Below are 14,578 nucleotides of genomic sequence, written 5' to 3' on the forward strand. Positions count from 1 at the left end.
AGGCAAAAAACAAAAAAAAAAAAAAAAGCTGTTTTCTTACTTTTTTTTAAAAAAAAAATTTTTATTATATCAGTTTATTTTTTTTTTTAATACCAAATTATATAAAAAACATTACTTTAAAAAACACCAAAACCCCCCCCCAAATACACACCCAAAACCCCCACATTTTTTTTTATTTTTTTAAAAAAACCCAACAAAACCAAAAATAAAAAACCATGGGCTGGGGGAGGGGAAAAATGTTTTTTTTAGTTTTATATTTTAATTTTATTTTTAGGGAAGATGGCGAAATTTTATTTAATTTTATTTTATTGAACGGGGGAAAAAGAATAAAAAAAATTCTCTTTAAAAAAAAAATTATGTGGGATATTTATTATTTTTTTATAATTATAGGGGCTGGATTAAATTTTTATATTGTTTTAAGGTGGGGATATTTTATCTAAGCAAAAAATATTTAAAATTTTTTTTTTATAAAAAAAAAAATTTTTTTTTTTTTTTTTTTTGTTAAAATTATTTTTTAAAAAATAGAAAGAGAAAGAATTATATATTTTATTTTTTTTATTAATTTTTTTTTTTTTTAATTTTTTTTTATATTATTTACTAAAATAAAGTTTTTTTTTTTTTTAAAATAATCAACCCTTTAATAGAAAAAAAAAAATGAATATTAAATTTTAATTTTATATTTTTTAGTTTTGAAGGATTTTTGGTTTTTTTTTTTCAAGGTTGTAAATTATTTATTTAGAATTATTTTATTGTAAAATTATTTTAAAATAAAAAAAAGTAAAAAAAATAAATGATATTTTATTTGTAAATTAATCTTTTCTAAGAATTAGGGGGGCCCCCTATTTCAAAACACGGTTTAGTATTTTATAAAAAAGAAAATTTTTTTGAGGAAATGAAATTTTGATTAAAAAAATTTATTATAATATTATGAGCGGGCGGATTTTTATAGTTTTATTTTATTAAAATTTTTGTTGTGCCAAACCAGAATTATTGGGGTTTAATCACGTCATTTTACATTAGTCAACCAACACCAAATCGGTCTTTTTTTTTTTTTAATTTTTGCTTTCCTACTTTTTAAAAAAGATGTCATTTTGGTTTGTAAAAATAAAAAAAAATTTTTCTGTTGAAAATAAAAAAAATTGACGGTTGTGGGGGGTGGGGGTTGGGTTTTTTTTTAGTTTTGTGGTAATTTTTATTTTTAATTTTTTGGGAATAGGATATGTAAAATTTTAGAGGGTATTTGTTTTTTGTTTTGCGGGTGTTTTTTTTTTTTTTGGATTTTTTTTTCTTTTTTAATTTTTTTTTTTGGTACTTAAAAAAGTGGGGGTTTTTTTTTAAGTTTAGTTTCATAAATTTTCCTGGGGTGAGGGGGTGAAGGTTATTTTGTTTTTGGTTGGTTAGTACACTAGTCTTATAATTATTTTTTAAAGAGGGCATTATTGACGATGTTTATTTTTTTTTTCTTTTTTTTTTTTGAAGCCGATTTTTCAGAAGAGGTGTTAACCGAATTTACATTCCACATGGAGTCATTTTTTATATTTGTCTGCCCAAGCACGCTGTGATGGGATTTATTTTCTTGTTTTTCTTCCGACTTTTTCGAATATTATCATTCACAGAAACAAAGTTTAAACAAGATGAAATGTGTTAAAAAAGGGGTTATTTTATAATTTTTTTTTTTTTTTCAATGGCAGAAAAGGCATCTATTAATTAAGGGTCGTTGGGGGGGAGAAAGGATGGGTTTATAGAAAAGGGAATTTTATTATTTAAAAAAAATTCCGGATAGTAAAAATTCCATTTTTTTTTATTAAAAAAAAATTAAACGCGCCAAAAAAAAAAAAGGGCGTTGGGATTGGGACAACCCAAAGGGGGGGGTGGGGTTGTTTTTCGGGGGGCGGGTGGGGTAAGGTGCGGAGGGTTTTTTTTTTTTTAATTTTTTTTTTTTTATTTTTTTTATTAATTAGGGGGCCCCCCCACCCCCCCCCAATATGAAATTTTCTTTGTTGTTTGTATTTGGGGGGCAAAATTTAAAATAAAGATGGGTTTAATTGGGCGGGAATTTTAATACGGGGCGGGCGGGGTGGGGAGATGGGGGGGGGGGGTGGGAGTGTTGGTGTGGGGGTTGGGCCAAATGGAGTAAAAAAAAAAAACGGTTTGGTCAGGGCCCCAAAAAGAATTAATAAATTATCAAATCAAAATTTTTTGTATATTTTTTTTTATCTTTTTGGGTAAGGGGTGGTTGGTGTGTTGGTTTTTAATAATGTGTGTTAGGGTTGGTGCTTTTATTGGGTTGTTTTGAGTTTTTTTTTTTATTTTTTTAAAGTTTTGATTTGGGTGGTAATTTTTATGTTTAAGCTAATTTTGAAGAATTATTTAATAATATAATTATATTGTTGTTATCAATTTTCATTTTTTTTAAAAATTGCTCATAAATTTTTTTCCTTTTTGGGGGGCCTGATTTAATATTTTCGACGTTTGAGGGTTTAATTTTATTCTAATAGTTTGGTTAGAATGGAAGGGTGTAATTTAAGTTTTTGGGATATAGTATTTATATGTATAGCGGATTTTGGATTTTTATTATAATTTATTAATTTAAGTAAATTATGCTTTGTATTATAAATTTCTAATTAAATTAATCCCAATTTAAAACAAAATAGTTTTACAATTAAATTAAAAAAAAATCTTTTTGTGTGTCTTTTTTTTTTGTTATTACTTAATTTAGCTTTTTTTTTAAAGGCTGTTTATTTTAATAATTAGAATTTTTCTTAAATTTTTGTTTTTTATTTTTTATTATTTCACGTTTTTTAATTTTTTTTGATTTAATTTTTTGTTTTTTTTTTATTTTTTTTTTTTTTTTTTTTTTTTAAATTTTATTTTTTTTTTTTTTTTTTTTTTTTTTTTTATTTTTTTTTTAATTTTTATTTTTTTTTTTTTTTTTTTTGTTTTTTTTTTTTTTGTCTGTTGCAAACTTAATAAAAATTTTGACAAAAACGAATTTTTATTTTAAGCTGTAAAAATTTTTGGTTTTTTTAATTTATTTATATTTTAAAAAAAAATTTTTTTTCTTTTTTTTAGATTTATACGTTTTTAAAACAAATTTTAAAATTCCATTGTGCAAACAGAAAAATTAAATTTATTTTTTTAGCGTTTATTAAAATTCTACAATTTTTTTTGTTTTTTTTTAATTTTTTTTTTCTTTTTTTTAATTTAATTTATTTTGCACTATTTTTTTTTTTTTTTGCTTTTTTTTCCCATTTTTGAAGGGTAGAAAAAATGTTAAAAAAAATTCATTTTTTATTCATAATTATTTTGCTATTTAAAAATTAATTTTATATTTTTATTGCACATGTTTTAACAGGGTTTTAATCCAAATGCTCTACATTTATACTTAATCAAAAAAATTCGTATTAAAACTTTTAAAAGAAAACTAAACATTAAAAAAAATTTTTTAACTAATTGTTAAAAACTAGGGCATCGTTGAAAAATGTAATTTATATTCACACATAATGCATAAATGTAGCATATTTGAGTACCACAAAAATTTGACTTTTTTTTTTGCTTTTTTTTTAATTGTACTTTTTTAATAAAAAAAAAAATTTTGTTTAATTTTGCACTTGAACTAGAAAAATATAAAAAAGGTTTTAGGTTTTCATTTTATGATGTAAAAACTGGACTCAAAATCGAAAATTTCTAATCCTAAAACCTCAAACTGAGAAATGGTTGCAAACAGGATGATTCCTCAAGTCATTTTCCGAAAAACAAATCAGTATCGGTGTTTCTTCTGTAACTTGACTAAACTAAAAATTCTTTTTTATTCTTAATTTTTTAAATTTACTTATTTTTCAAGACGCCAAACATGTACAACACTATATGAATACATTATTAAAAGCGCCGCAAGTTTTTCTGAATAAAAATATATTTAAGGCATGAGGTTTTTTTTCCCGGACCTGCAGTTGAAATATTTTTTTTTTAAAAAAAGAAAAAATGCCAAAGTTAAAAAAATTAGTTGGCGTATAAAGTTATATTTGGTTCAAAAATTTCTTAAAAGTTAATATTAGTTATTTTTATTTTGTGTCTTAAACGGCGTGATTTTTAGATTTTGAAAAATGTTTGCCTAAAGCGGTGACCCGAGAGGAATTTCTTATTTGAAATGCTGGGATATTTTAACTTTGACCTACAAAAATTAAATTATTATTTTTTTCTTGGTGGACGTGGAAATAATGACTGGCAATGCTACGGAGTTAAAAAAGGCGCATTCCACAGTAAAATAAAGCTGCCTTTCAAAATAAACAAAAATTTATTTTTGCATAAAAAAATCACACATAAAATGAAATTTCATTCTACCAAACCCTTACACTACAAAAGTCCTAAAACTTGGGTTCAGAGCAGCCCGTACGCTAATGCCCAAAATTAAAAAAAAAGAAAAAACAAAGTCAATAAAAATGGATTATTCATGTCCAAAAAAAGGCGGCAAGAAATTCCACAAACATCAAAATTCAGAAAAAATAAATATTTTTAATGATCTTAAAGAAACCAGGAGGCGTCCCATTAAAAAAAAAACGGATGATAAAAATTTACCCCTTTAATCTGTATTAAGCCCATCGGTCGTAAAAAATCTGGTTGTTCGACCAAACGACGCACCCAAAAGTAAAAAACATTTTTTTGGACCCAAATCTGTTTATTTATAACCCAACGGTGTGATGATGGAGAAATCAAGAAATTATACTTCTCCAATTAGCGCTCTGTGGACCCCACTCTGGGAATAGTCCGAGACCTATGGTCCAAGCATATAATTAATAAAAACTTTGGTGGGGTGTCACAAATTGGTTTGAAAACGCTGTTCAGTTTTCAAGTAACCAAGCTGACGGGAGAGGAAGAACGCCTGCCTGTAAACTAGCCGAGGACAGGAGATTTTCATTTTCCGAAAGGAGGTCTTTTTCTTAGTCCACCAGCCTCACAAACATCGGGGGGAGCAGATAGATTAAAAAGAGAAATTATATTTAATGACGCATATAATTACCTAAACTGATTATTTAAAGTTTATAATGGCCGGTTGATATTAAAAGGAAATTGCTAATATTTTTGGTCGATAATTAGATGCAGAAGATATTGGTCCAGAGTATAATCATTTGGGGGTTTATTTTGTCGTACATTTCGTCCTTGTTATAGTTGATTTTTTGATGATAATTTTAAGTGGAATTGCTGTTAGTTTTCTAGAATTTTGGGGGTTAAAAAGTTTTTTATTGTTAAAAACCAGAAAAAATGAAATTTCATTATTTGAAGCTCTGGTTGTAAAGGTTAGGAAGAGGCCCCTTTTTTTATTTCCCTAAGTTTGTGTCTTAGTGCAGACATTCACAACCCTTTGTTTTTTTTTTTAACGTTTTAGTCTGAAAACACAGTTCTTCAAGTCATGGATCTTTTTTACTTGAAAAACCGTGGTAACCCCATAGAAAAAAAGGCGAGGATAGAAACTTATAAACTGAAAAAAAAGATTGTGAAAAAAAAATCAGACGTGCCACTCGCTCAAAGAGAATCCTAAAGTCCAGCAGAGTGAACGATTTTTTGCTCACTGCATATTAGAGAGAGGTTAAAAATTTTAAACATCGGGCTCAGGCAGCAAGCAAAAATTGGATTTATTTAAAACTGTTTGAAAAAACTGGGTGATTTTTTTTTTTTTTTAAAATTTGCACAATGAAAATGACGTTAATCTCTTAAGATATTTCACGCAATTTTTTGTATTTATATGCTGGGCAACAACTATTAACCTCGTCTTCCAAAATGAAGTGCATCAGCGCAATGCCCCAGGGAGCGTACGTACATATAATAATCTTAAAGAAAAAAATTCTTCCAGAACCACCACCGGATAGATTGGAAACATGAAGTTTTTCTAAAAAAAGTCATAAAAAATATTTTCAAAGCTTCCTGAATAAAAACTTACAATAATGTGTAAAATGAAATAACCAGTGATTTTTCATTGCCTAGAGTGGAAGATTAGGCAGAGCAGCATGGAAAAAGCTTAAAAAAAAATAAAAAATTCCCTTCGTCTTCAGCTGCAAGCCAACCAGACTGAAGTGGCTTTTCCACATCCGTTTTGTGAAAAGTTAGGCCTCAAAAAAAATCTTTTGGTAAAAAAAAATTTATAAGAAGCAAAACAGTCCAATATAATGCCAAAAGCTTGAATTTGAAAACGGTCCTGACCATAGAGAGGGCGCTGTGCTGGAAATGTTTTGCCTTCAGCAAGGAGCTGTGTGGAATCGCTCCGTGAAATGGTTAACGACATCCTCGTAGCACAAACTTTGATCTTGATTTTGCACAGTGGAAAAAAAAGAAAAAAACGCAGGGTGATCAGAGAAAAAACGCCAATTAAAAGAAAGTAGCGTAAAAATGAAAAGACAAAACCACATCACCAAAAAGTAAGTCAGGTTTTAAACAAGTTATTTGTGAAATATTTATTTAGTTCTTTTTTTTTATTTTTTTGCTGCTTGCCCTCCCACAATTGTTAACCTATGGTAGACTGTTAATGTTTGGAAGATCTGGACTTTCAAAGACTTAAATCCAGATAATGGGAAGCTGTAAATGGAGATGTGGAGCTGGAGGAGAAAATGGTAAAGGAATCCATATCACTTTTTGCAATTTTTTTATTTTTTCTTTTTTTTTTTTTGACGTTTTTCAAAAACTCAAAAAGGCAAAAAACTTTTTTTTTTCTTTTGGGTGGGACTTGCGAGTGCTGACTATGGGGAGTCCTTTTTTTGAGATGCACAAGTACGTGGAACAAAACTGCATATTTTTCTTTTTAATATGTTCCTGTCTGTATGAGATCCTGGAGCACATTTTTTGATCTGAGCTCTCAGAGCCATCGGAGGGGTGGAGTTTGCTTGGTCCATTGCGGCACAGGTGATCACCATCTTTGCAGGTTATAAACGGCAGGAAAGGGAGATTACTTGAATAAAGTGATTGAGTTGCCTGTCGAGGACTTGGAGTCGTCTTGGTTGTCTGCAAAGAGGAACCGGAAACGACGGCTTTGTTGAGCTGGACCTTAACGATAACAATGACATCATGTTAGGTTCTTTGAGAACTGAAAGCCTGTTGACATATTGGTGGAGATAAGTTTAGAGTCGTAGAGTTTTCCTTGCAGAAAATCAGTGTTCAGATTCAGACCTCATAAGTTTAATTTTCTTAAAATAGAGTGCTGCAGGATCGATCCTAGGGATAGCAAAGGATTTTGACCCACCCTAACGATGAGTGGCTAGTTCTAATTGCCTTTTTTGGTTGGATTTATTAGATTTAGGCAAAGGCTAGTGGGAATAGTTTGGTTAGAGTAACCAAAATCACCTTTTTTAAAACAATCTAAAGGCAATCCAACCAGATGGGGGTGAAAGTAACACTTAATGGGAGTGTTGAAAATGGCAAACTTATTTTTGGTTTTAGGACTCATTACTGGGATTTACCTATTTTCTCTGATCCAGGGATGTGGTAACTTGATTCCTGTGACTTGAACTCCAGTCAGACCAATTTGCAGTTTTAATGAACTTAAGGTTTTTTCACGTTGACAAAAGCAAAACGGAAAACAAACAAAATTCCTCCCTTAAAATTTGACTTGGCGCACCATTGACTTGTAACCTCACTTGGACTCAAGTCTTTTGACTTGAAATGCTTGATACTTTTCCCAATCTATCTACAAAATTTTAGTACGTTTTTGGGCCAAATTTCAGTATTATTGAAGTTTTTTAAGATTAAGGTCAGTCGCAGTTGTTTTTTAACAAACCTAATTACCCAAAATTTTTAAGATACAAAAGTAAAAAATGAAACAAAAAGAAAACTTTTTTGAAATTAGTGGTTTTTTTATTTTTTTTTCTTTTGACTTGAAAATACTGCATACTTTTCCCCAGTCCCCAAATGAAAGAGTATGTTTGGGCACTATTTTTTTTGCTGTTGTTTTTTTGTTTTAACTTTGTTTAATAAATGCATGCAAATGTAAATAGCAATCATGATATTTTTGTAAATTTCATTGGGTTTATATATTTTTTCTCTGTTGTAAAAATGGATTTACATTTTAGTGAAGAGCACCATTGTGACATTGTTTAGGACTCAAAACTCAACTTGAGACTTGCCTGTCTTGATTCGGAGGGACTTGACTGCACAGACTAAAATGTCACTTTGTAGATTTGGCATTATTGCGTAAATTAGTAATTTGCGGTAAACAAACATTTACGGTACTGAAACATTTTTAAGATGTGTAAAAAGCTTCAAAATTCCACAGTTGGGTATTTACTATACGAGGAATTTTATATAGTAAAACAAGTTTGAAAAATCACTTAATGAGAACTTATTTCAGTCAGGATATTGTAACCAAAAAAACATGTTTTAAATAATAACCTTAGTGATTTGATACTAACTGCAAAAATGCAAATTCATTTCTGGGTTTTAGGAAATTATTCCTAAGCACCACGCTTTTTATAATTAATGAGTCATTTGGTTTGTAAAATACTTGCCAAGTTTTTCCCTAAAAATGAAGATGATGTCTTCAAGTAACTTTTTTAAGTTTTAAAAACCTAAAAAAAGTCTTTATTTTCAGTTTTTCTGCCATAAAAATAAGAAAAAAAATCAGCCACCCATATTTGACATTTAAAAAAGTATAAAACTTAAATTTTTTTTGCTTGAATAATGCTTAATCGAAAAAAGCCACCTCACTAAAAAAAAAATTGTTTGTCCACAATAATAAAAAAAAAGTTGTTTCAGGCAATCAAAAGAAACACCTAAATCTTCAATTTTAAAAATTTTAACAGTAAAGATTCAACACAAAACAGTTACAAAAAAAAACCTTCAAAAGGTTTTAAAGTGTTGCAAAGCTGTTTGCATTCAGCTGCATAAGAATTTAGTTGTGTAGCTAAAAAAATATCTGTATTTAAATATATATTTTTTTTGACATGTAAAATTTGCCTAGGATAAAAAAAAAAACAAAAAAAAAAATAAAAAAAAAGACAAATGTCCACTGGAATCTGACTTTGTCTGAAACTGTTTCAAGTCTCGTTGTCATCTAAAAATGTGGACCAAAAGCATTTGAAGATATCTTTGTATCTTTATCTCCAAGAATGGTGAAATTCTAAAAATGAAATTGCTGTTAAAAACATAAGTGGCTGAATAAGTCATTTTTGGCCAAAATACCCCATATTTTTCAACATAGATGTGGGTGAAAACATATTTTTCCTGCCTTGAATGTACTTTTTTTTTCTATGTTGTGAATTAAAGTGTCTTTAAAACTCAATACATACAAAAACTCCCTGTCAAGAACACAGCACTTTTAATATGTTCAGTGCAATTCAAAATTCACTGCAATATTTGCATATTTGCTGATGTTCTTCAAAAAACGTGATGTCCAGTGTAAAAAAATATATTTCTTTTAAAAGAATTTTAATGTGAAATTGAGTTGTTAAAGTTGTATCTTTCTTATTAAAAAGTTGTTGTTTTTTTTAAATCCATCACCATGTTAAATAAATGATTTAACTTTGTTTTAACCCTTGGGGACTGTTTGGTGCAATAAATAAATTTTTAAAAAAAAATCATACCTTTTTTTTTCATCTAAAACCGTGGCTTCATGACAAAAACCTGCCATTCAAAGGGTTAATATTCTGAAAATTCATGAAAATTTGATATTTATGATTAGGACTGTGTTGGTTTAAAAATAAACCAATGAAAAAAAAAAAAAAATAAATTAATATGTCATGTTTTGTAAGCTAGTATTTTTGTGCATTTTGTGTGCAGAGTGATACGAGTGTGTGTATACAATGGTTAACCTAAAATCTAATTTGTTTCATGAATGATATAAAATCAGCTTTTTCAACAATTCTCATTTTCCAGCAAACAGTAACTCATTTTTTAAATTTCATGACAGACATTTCTAGAACTTCATAAAAAATAAAAAAGGCAGGAAATATTTTTTGACTGCAACAGATGAAAAATCACATTTTTAGGACTTAATTACTGGCATTAATGTCTTCATTAAGAGGGTCAAAGATCAACCAGATAGTGATTTTAATTTGAATAAACTGAATTTTTGTATTCTTGTAAAAAACAAGCACTCAGATCATTAAGTAAAGTAAATCTCGCCACATAAACTTAATTAAAAGTATTTCGTTTAAAATCCTTTAAAAAGTAAAAGTAAAAAGAGATTTATATTATAGAATAAAAAAGTACCTGTCCCTGCTGTGACTAATATAAAATATGTGCTCGAAAGGCAATAGTACTTATCCACAGAACTTGAGTAAATATACTTTAAAAAAATTCAAATATATTAATTTTTGTGTTTGTTTTAAAGGACATATTCCCAAAATTCCCAAAAAGGACTTGGTGTCTATTGAAGTCTGCAGTATGCGTCTTAATGATTTTTTCTTTCCCCCACAGCTTATATTAATAATAATTAACTATAAACTAACACTGAACATTTAAACAATTATTAAGCTGATTAATCAATTTACATTAAAATAATTTATTTCAAAATTCGTAAAAAAGAATTAAATGAGACTCCTAATTGGCTCATAAACTGAACAAATTAATAATTACATTTCAACCACAAAAAAAATCTTTTAGTGATTTCCCTCCCCAACATGCTCTGTCGTTTATCTTCTGCGGATGATTTAAGTTTGTACCAAATTAAAACAGATGCCACTAATAATCAGATTAAAAAACATGATTATGATGTTTTTATATTTAAAGAAAACTGGAGTGTGTCTGTTCAGTTTCCACTAAATGGAGGGCTCAAGTCCTACAGAAATGGAACTCACCATTGTAATCAGGTAAAATAAAATTTCAGTCCTTTAACCCCTCAAAACATAAATAAAAGAATCAATTTTATAACTTGTTTTAATTTCAGGCGCTCCTCACAAGTATTTCAACTTTGAACTCTTGAAAAAAAAGGGTTTGATTAATTTAAAAAAAGTAAAAAAAAAAAAAATAAAAATGGCCTGCAGAAATGCAAAAAGTAGTATATTGTTAGTTGTTTTGTTTGTTTGTTAGATTTCAGAAATTAAAAAAGAAAAATAAGAAAACTTCAAGAGAACTGAATTTAAAATAATCATAGTTGGATTATTTAAATTATATTTTTAAAGAATAATAAATATTTTTAAGCAGTATTTTCCAAGAAATTTCCATGTTTTCTTTTCTTTGCTAAAAAAATTTATTGTTGCATGTTTAAATCTATTTTTTTTTATTGCAAAAAAAAAAGTCGATTTTGATTTTTTTTTTTTATAAAGCTAAGGAAAAATGTCAGGAGAACTGAATTTATAATTAATCATAATAAAATTTTTAATGACTTAATTGTTATGTTAAAGCAATTTTTTCCAAGTAATTTCCTTCCTTTTTTGGTTTGCTTTGCAATTTTCTGAATTCACTGTATTCATTATAATTATAGTTAGATATTTAAAATTATTTTTATTAAGAATAACTATTTTTTTTTCAGACCATTTCCCAAGTAATTTCCTTTTTTTCCATTTGAATTTATTTGTTTTGTTTTTTTAGGTAATTTTCAATATTAAAAATGTCTTGCTTATTTCTGGATTTTATTATTTTATTTCATTTTGATTAATTTATTTTTTGTGGAAGTTTGTGATTGGTCAGTGTCAACCTTGGCAAACTCTAAAAATTAATTATTAATTTTTAATTTAAATCACTTAAAAATAATTTAATGCCCCTTCTCTGAGTTCAGGTCCACAGTTATTAATTAACTATATTACTAGGAATAATTAATAGGCCTTATTAGTTTTACAATATTCTTTGATCACTGGCATGGTGGTGTTTTAATTTTAATTGTTCTGTACATGATATTCAAAAGGTCTGTTTAATTTAATAAAAGTCTTGTATTAATCACATCAGTCACATGAGACATTTTTACTACAAAAAAGTGCTTTTATTTTTTTATTGATGATATTTTGTTGCTAAAGAAGTAATTTGAAATGCAGGACTTTTGATTGTTTGTTGCTTGCTTTTTTGAATTAAATTAGGGAGAGAAAATTAATACTATTTACATTTTTGAGACATGACCAACAGTCCTGCTCCAGGCACGGGACATGTCCCGGCAGCCCCGCTCCAGTGCAGATATCAACACTTGCACAAGGGGGTCCACTCCATGGCAAATTTTTGAAAACTTTCACCAGAGACCTTAGAGAACATGATTTTAGGACGGATTTTTAGAGCATGACCAATTGGGGGGGGGAGTGTCCCTTTTGGCTTTTTTAGTGAAAATACCCCTGTTGGTGAATGTTTAACCAGACATGGAGGTCCACTGTTATATAGATTGGGGCTGAGTGCACACACAGGGACACAATGACAAAACTCTGCAGAAATAAAATTCTAACAAAATCTACAATTTCATTTAGCAGACGCTTTTAATCCAAAGCGGACGTACAACACAAGCAAGAATTTAGACTGTAGATAAAATTTTTAATTTTGAATTTAGACTAAAAAACCTTAGTAAGTGCAAAAAGTGCTTCAGGTGTGATTGGCACAGGTATTTGCCTGTCTAGTGGCAGAAGAAGTGCCGCACCCAGGCCCAACCCCCCTCCCTTTTTTTTTTTTTGAAAACCAAAGTAATAAAAACCAGTAGCGATCTCAGCATACTGAGATTCAACAATCTCAGTATCACTACTTACGATGGCAGTCAACATACAACATCACACAACTAAATGAAGAGGAAACTGCAAGTGAGACAGAAATGAATAGCAAAGGAGAAGAAATAATATAACCAAATATTGATTTTTAGGTTTATCTAGATTCTATGCTTTAAAAAACTAATTTGAAACTCCACAAATAGAAAAAAAAAGGCTCCAGTTGAAGATGAAAAAAAAAAATGAACTTAAATAAATAAATGCATTCTGTCACTGCTGCACTTCCTCTTGTTTCAATTTCCTGTGCTGGAACATGGCTGTCAGCCTCCGTTTAACATGCCTCCACTCCACCTTTAAAAATAAAGAGTAAAAATAAGATTCACTGCTTTACCGTCACTGTCACAGTCCTGCAGGAGGGAGGCAGCAATCATAATGTTTCTGTGAGAAAAAAGAGACTTATAAATAAATAAAAAAACCCATTTCCTGCTCAATGTGAATGAAAAAAAATCTTCAAGTCATTAAATGAAAAAGAGAGGGAAACAAACTTTTCTCTAAATAATGACTAATATGGTAAAAATAATGATCAATAATCATTTTCTATATCTAAAAAGCATCTTGCAATATGTGGGACATTATCCTTGCCAAGCTGCTTTTTTTCCCATAATTTCTGATGGAAGAATTAAAAGAATTTTCTCAGCATTCAAAGGTTGAAATGCAAGAAAAGTGAGTCGATACAGACTTCAAAGGGATAAAAACACAAATTATTATCAGCTAAAAAAAAGGCCGCATTTTTTATAGACTTGTCAAGTTTTACTGCAGGACAGTTGAGAAAAAAAAATCCTGAATGTGTTTGTGGGTGTATTAACACAACCTCACCTCACCTGTATAACCACAGGTGATGAGTCCACTGCCCTGTGTGTGTGTGTGTTGTGTGTGTGTGTGGTGTGTGTGTGTGTGTGTGTGTTGTGTGTGTGTGTCTGGTTTGGTGTGTGTCTACGATGTGTCTGTGTGTGTCTGTGTGTAACTTGTTGTGAGTGTGTGTGTGTGTGTTGTGTTGGTGATAAAGCACAGAGACAATATTTAGTAATCTGCAGTACAAACTGACACACAGAGGCAACTCAGAAGGGTCCCCGGGGCTGCACTCAGTGGCCCCAGAGTGCCTCATCTGCACTGTACATTATGGGGACAACACACACAACACACACACACACACACACACAAAAAGGGCCCACTCATTTTCACCCTGATTCATAATCTGCTCAAAGACTCACTGCAGAGCTCCGACATAATACAGTGGACCAACGTCTGTCAACTGCAGCACGTCCACATATTTAAAAATGATAAATAAACTTTTATTGACAACAGGCTCACTCTGCACTCATTGCTACCTGCATGTAAAGCTCGCGGGATTAAAATTCACCGCACCACTTCTTATTCATCTCTCTCAACATTTACAAACCAAAGCAATGTTGTGGTTTTAATCGACCAACAACAACGTCGAAGACACATCAGTGCCTGATGGGGACGAGGATTTTATGCCACAATAGATCTGATCAAATTTGGAAAATCTAGAAAAAGCAGAATGATTAAAATCATTTTATCCCCAGTCAAATTTGCAGAGCGCTCCAAAACAGGAAGTTAGAACTGTTTGGCTGGCAGAAGTCAACATGCATTATTCGCCCCATAAAGTGTACGATCTGAGTGGATTTCACACACCATAAATAGAAAACAAGAAAATTCATGCACGACTGAGCAGCTTCATATGAATGTAACAGGGCCCAGCCTCAAATTCTGTAAACCAGGTCTCTTAATATATCTTTTGACTCCAACTTCTTTAATGTGAGAATTGATTGCATATTTTTGTTATATATGATAGTAAACTGACAGACCTATGGGTTTGAGACCTGATTAATCAGCAAATTAATTAATCAATCAACCCTGCTATGTATAATGAGCACTTTAACATCAATTGAAATAATTCA

Source organism: Plectropomus leopardus, chromosome 21 (genome assembly GCF_008729295.1).
Source record: "Plectropomus leopardus isolate mb chromosome 21, YSFRI_Pleo_2.0, whole genome shotgun sequence".
Taxonomy (NCBI): domain Eukaryota; kingdom Metazoa; phylum Chordata; class Actinopteri; order Perciformes; family Serranidae; genus Plectropomus; species Plectropomus leopardus.